The sequence below is a fragment of the Mauremys mutica genome, chromosome 6 (assembly GCF_020497125.1).
Source record: "Mauremys mutica isolate MM-2020 ecotype Southern chromosome 6, ASM2049712v1, whole genome shotgun sequence".
Taxonomy (NCBI): Eukaryota; Metazoa; Chordata; order Testudines; family Geoemydidae; genus Mauremys; species Mauremys mutica.
In genome coordinates, this window is record NC_059077.1 from 25,502,021 (window position 1) to 25,508,226 (window position 6,206).

The 6,206-nt window shown below is 43.2% G+C and overlaps 1 long non-coding RNA gene across 1 annotated transcript; it reads right to left on the reverse strand.

Moving 5' to 3' along the window:
• Nucleotides 1-2,673: 2,673 nt before the first annotated feature.
• Nucleotides 2,674-5,509, reverse strand: LOC123372532. Its single transcript, XR_006580332.1, has 3 exons — nucleotides 5,200-5,509; nucleotides 3,843-3,898; nucleotides 2,674-2,780 (listed from the first exon to the last, which is right to left on the reverse strand). It is a non-coding gene; the product is annotated as an uncharacterized LOC123372532 (long non-coding RNA).
• Nucleotides 5,510-6,206: the final 697 nt, after the last annotated feature.

Sequence of the window (6,206 nt, forward strand, 5' to 3'; positions counted from 1 at the left end):
GTGACTGCAGCTCAGGCCAGCATACCTGTACTAGCTTTAATCTAGTTAGCATGGCTAAAGGTAGTAGTGAAGAGGCATTGGCATGGACTTCAGTGCAGACTGTACAATCCTGGATATGCCTTTAAGTTCCAAGCCTGCACTGGGGTCTATGCTGTAGCACTGTCCCTCCTATTTTGAGCTATGCTAGCTAGATTTAAGCTAGCATGGGTATGCCTATGAGTTGCAATCACACCTCCGATTCCAGTGTAGATATACCCTGAGAGTCTGATGTTTACAAGCTCATGCATAAAAATACATGTGCAACCAAATGCCTAATATGCATACAATATTTCCCTGACTATGCATGCAAATTGGGGATTTGCATGTACAACTACCCAATATTTGCATGTAATTATAACAACTATTGTAAAAATGAGGCATATAATTTCACCCACATTTTTTCATGTGTCCCTTGCCTTCTGACTGAGCTGGTGAAAATCAGGCCTTTAAAATCTGAGGCTCTCCAAGGTGCAGTTCTAAAGAGATCTCAGCATTTTCTGCTGTTTGTCAAACCTCTTTCAGCAATTGTTTCACTTTGTATTCTGCCCACAGAAGTGTGTACTTGTGAAAAAGGCCAGCACAAACAAATATGTTTAATTCCTAAAAAAAGGCTTAACAAAAATAACCCCCACTGTTTTCATTATTCAATACAATTAAAGAAAAAAAAAGTTGCAGGGCTGATTCCATCTTGTGCTTGGATAAAGACAAATCTGCAAATATGTTTTGCCTTTTCTGCAAAAAAGACGGATTCCACCATCTGTAAGTGGAATTTGATGTGGCCTAGTTGCATAAAATAAGTAATACACCTCAGTCATCTAGTAGGGGTGGCAGAGTGAAAAAATTGAGTTTTGATTCCACTGCATTGCGTTGTGACCTTGGGTAAGGTGATGAACTTGTCCCTGGTGTCAAAACTGGACCCAGCTGTCTCAGATTGTAGTATGTCTGTCTTTGCTACTGTTGGAATTTCTGTGTATTCAGGTAGCAGTGTCATATGAAGCAGCCATTCAAATGCATGGGATGTCAGGACATGCTGGGCATATCTAGTTGCATTGTATGAATGCATTTATTTGGATCTACAGTACCTTACACTTCAATAGGCAGCAGCACTGGTAACATTGTTGACATTTCTGTGGCTGTAATTACATGTCTGAATATAAAGCACCATTAAGATGAATGAGGGAAATTCACATCTGTCTTGGTGAAATTGTTTTATTTTGTTTGCATCCCCAGCATGAAAATAGTATATTATTGTCTTTGTAAATAGCAAATAGAATGGGCTAGAAGCTTCATTTAATTAAAAAATTGGATTTTAGAGAGTTCATCAAAATCGCTCATAAAATCAGAAATTTGTGATTTGTGCTGTTACAGATTATACATAGGAACATAATAGCTCCATTCTGGGTTGGACTATGGTCAATCTTGCCCATTATTCGATCTCCAAGAGTGGCCTGTACCAGAGCTTCAGGGGGAGCGTCCAGAACAAGGAAATTATGGAGAGATCCACCCATCTTCCATTCCTGACTTCTGGTAGTCATGGCTGAAAGCCATTGATGGACCTATCCTACATGAACTTATTCAGTTCTTTTTTGAACCCAGTTATATTTTTGGCCATCACAACATCTCATGGCAATGAGTTCTACATGTTAGTTGTGCATTGTGTGAAAAAGTACCGGTACTTTCTCTTGTTTGTATTAATCCTGCTACTTATTAATTTCATTGGGTGACCTGGGTTTTGCACTGTGTGAAAAGGTAAATAATGCATCCCCATTCACTTTTTCCAGTTAGGGTGACCTGATGTCCCAATTTTATAGGGACAGTCCTGATTTTTGGGTCTTTTTCTTATATAGATTTCTATTACCCCCCACCCTGTCCCGATTTTTCACATTTGCTGTCTGGTCACCCATTTCCAATCCGTTCATGATTTTGTAGACTTCTATAATGTCCCCCTTTAGTTGTCTCTTTTCTAAGCTGAATAGCCCTAATCTTTTTAATCTCTCCTCACATGTAAACCATTCCATCCCCTGGATCATCTTTGTTACCCTTCTCTGAACATTTTTCACTTCCACTATATTCTTTCTGAGGTGGAGTGACCAGAACTGCACACAGTATTCAGTGTGTGGGTACACCATGAATTTATATAGTGACATTATCTTTTCTGTCTTATTTTCTATCCCTTTCCTTATATTTCCTAACATACTTTACCCTTTTTGACCACCATTTGTCTTTAACTTCTGGATTAATGCCCAGGACATGAGGGTGGGGGCTCTACGTTTAGATCAGGTGTTTGTCCAATTAGTTACAAAGCACAACACTTTGAAAGTCAGCACTTTGATGCTGACAATGGAAGGGGGTTAACACTGAACATTTGTGGGTATTTCTATGGGAAATAACTATATTCTGCTTACTTAAGAGGCATTGATTTCCTAGCAGTCATTCTCTCATGTGCAACACACTTCCAGCAATACACCAATATTTTCAAACATTTTTAGCAATTTTTTATTTAGCAAAATCAAACTATATAAAAAATCCCAACATATTAAACTTGATTGTTCAGAAAGGTGAACAAAGAGGAGGAGCTAGTTAGGAGGAAATGTGAGGCAAACTCGATAACAGAGGGATATATAGCACCTCATTTTATCAAATCACTCTCCCATGTTCCTTTCCTTTGTCTTTCCTTGTCCTTTGAGGGATCACAAGGTGAAAGTGAACCTAAGGGGGTTTCTCATCACAGAGACAGAATCCTAAAAGAGAAAACAGCACAGTACATAAATGATCTGTGCTAATAAATTGTTCAAGCCCCCGCAACATCCATAATCACCCAGCAGGACACACAGTGTCTTTCAACTGAACATGATACCCCCCCTTATTTAAACCAACACTTTGCACTGCTTCACTATTCATACGGGCCACAGTGCTACATGACAACTAACAGCTGAAAGAATAAATCAAGGATACTGGCCCTTAGAAGCACTCACTTGACCTTACTTGATGTGACCTGTAATATCTCATTGGCTGGGGAGGGGAGTAGTCTTTCTCTAGGGAAAGTAATCACATCCTCCCTAATTTTTCTTTTCTGAATATGTGTGAGTGTGTTTGGGGGAGGGGGGTTGTCAGAGAGGAAATATTCTCCCTCTACTTCCCCCCCAGAGATTATTCTCAGGAAACCACAATATAAATCTTTATTCTGCAGGGAAGTATTTGTCATGTGAAAAATGTTAATAGTAATCCAGTATCACACTGAATGGGAGGGCTTGGGGGGTGGGCACTCAATGGTTATTTTTTGGCCTGGCCACAGTTGCACAGGGGAGTGGTTGAGGGAGTTGTAAATTTTTACGACTACATTTCCAAATATTGTCAAAGGGGCCTAGAGTTGTGCTTTCAAATCCATTTGTGCATCTAAATCAAAATATAATCAGAATCTTACACTATATGCTAATGCGTCTAAGAAAATGGGTCACATTTTCAAAAACTGCACATGGCCAACTCTTCATGCACAAACACCTGTGTGTGCAGGCGTTAGAATCCATCACTTGCATGCACAGGTATTAGGCCATGTTCACACTGCACTTTCGTTATTAAAACTTTTGTTGCTCAGGGGTGTGGACCCCCACATCCAAATGATAAAAGTTTTAACGGCAAAAAGTGCCACTGTGAACAACGCTTTGTCAGTGGGCAACGCTTTCCTGGCGACGAAGCTACCTCCCCTTGTTGGGGGTGGTTTTATTTTGTCACTGGGATCTAGTGTGGGGATCTAGCTTTCCTAAACTGAAGCACCCTCAGGGTCCCAAACTTTGATTACTCACGCTGGTCCAAAAGGGGCAACAATCTGATACATCATCTGACAGTGCGTCCATAATTCCTACGAGTAAAATATGTAGTCACTGATCAGATCTTAGCAAAAACCAGAAAGGACTTGTGGTTTCAAGCTTCTGATTTTCTTTCAGGGGGATAGATTCAGAAAGGGACATGGGCATTGTGATGCTCAGAGTCACCATGCCCAATTTTTAGGCTCCTAGAAAATCATTGGGATTCACAGATCCTGGGTTTGGCACCTAAACTCCCTATACAATGAATGGAGAAAGATAGCTGCCTAAGACTGTGATTCAAAAAGACAGGGCTCTGAGTGGGCAACCACTTAAAATAGCCCACGGGAGATGCTGAGGAGATGAGGAGTGCTGAGCCTTGCCCACTCAGAGCGGAGGGATGCACCTATCTCTGCTTGGGATTCACAATCATGAATTTTTCCCTGGAGTCAGGCACCTGTGTCATTTCTTGCAAGAAACAACACTTGCAGTCATAGCAGGAGGAGCTCTGAGAGCTGGCAATCAGGGCAAGAAACGCAGTAGTCTGTGACGTCTCAAAACACCCCAGGCCAGTAAAAGCAGGCCATGGGACAATTGGAGAGTTTCTCCTTCCCTAGATGTCCTGTGCAGGGGACCTCATGGTCCAAGTGGAGTATCTCCCGCATATTCACATGCAGCAGTTGAGCCTCAGTTTCCCAGTCTGTCTCACTTGCTGTACATGATAAGCTTGTTCTCCCCGTAATTCAAAATGGGGACATTGTTTCTCTTTCTGGGGGTGGAGGGCTATCACTTCCTCATTTACTAGCACTAATTGATCATATACATGGGAGAAAGTGAGGGCCACCTATGGTTCCCACACAAAATTGGTATCTTGGGCAAGGATATCTGCATAGGCTTTATAGGTCTCAGCTTTGTGCAGAGGACTTGGGTGGGATATGCTTTTTGGCATGATGGTCCCTCACCAGGGTTGTCGAGTTCACTCACCTCTACCCATGCAGGTTCCATAGAGGAGTGACTTAGATCCTGAGATTATGTTTTTCTTGTTCTGCCCGGACCTCACCAAATTGTTCCCAGTCCCTGCTTAGTATAACTGAGTAGGCCAGCATGGCTGCTAAGCCCACCCACATGCTTGTTGAATGTTCCTCCACTTTCAATCATACTTGCTGTATGGGGTAGGACTTTATGTCCCCATGGACACACTGGAGGAATATTGTTCCCCCTGGGTCTGTGAGCTGCTGGTGGATAAGGGTCTGAGTACATCCTGAGTCCACCAGCCCTATTACTTTCTTTCTTTCCACCCACGCCGGGACTATTAGCTTGGCAGGACTTTTCTTATGGGGCCTAGAATGGTGCATACTTGCCCGAAGTTGAATTCCATATGGAGGTTGTCTCTACAGAAGGGGCCCATCTGCTCACAAAGGAAGCACTTCCTGTTGGATAGCATAGATATCAGGGTTTGGCTTGGCAAGCTGTTGCCATGTTGGTCTCATCTCTTTGTGGCTTCACAATGGGTTCTACTAGATGGTACCAAAGGCCCTTATGGGTGGCAGAGGGTTCTGACAAGCTACTGTCCTTCCTTGCTGCTCTGGTGTGGGGATCTAGCTTCTTTTCTTCAGTCTGTGGAGCCTGGCTGGGCCTTGTACTTCCCATCAATGGCTCTTGGCAAGTCTCTCTATCCTTCTGTGACCAGCCTCTGTACATTCTGGGAGTAACAGGGGGTGGTAGGCAGCTAGGTAGTTTTCTAGAATATTCACAGCATTCTTCAGGGTCTCAGGCCAATGCCCATCCTCCTGCTGGTAAAATCTGGACAAATTGTTCTATGAGTATGAGCTCTGCCCCCTATACCCCCAACCATGGCTCTGGATTCAACCACCACCAGCAGTGATCTTTTAACTTCTGGGCCACCATCCACAGGTGTCTCTCCCTGGGTGTTATGCCTCCTCCCAGGACTGTCACAGGTGGGTCTCTTTGGTAATGTCGAAATAGAGCATGCAAAACCATGCTCTAAAGTGTCCCTAACCTCTGTTTGCCAGAAACTGGGAATGGGCAAAAGGGGATGGATCACTTGATGATTATCTGTTCTGTTCATTCTCTTTGAAACACGTGGCATTGGCCACTGTTAGAAGACAGGATACTGGGATAGATGGACCTTTGGTCTGACCAGTATGGTCATTCTTATGTTCTTATGCAATTGAGGATCACCTCTTTTACCTTCACTTAGTCTCGGGCCAATGCTGAGTCGAGTTCCCAGTAGGCGGTTTGAACCGGTCTTAATAAATGGGGCACCTAGCACGGCCCAGTGTTCTGGGGCCCATCCTGTGGTGGATGCGACCCACTCAAAAGTAGTGAGGGTGTCTCAAGATG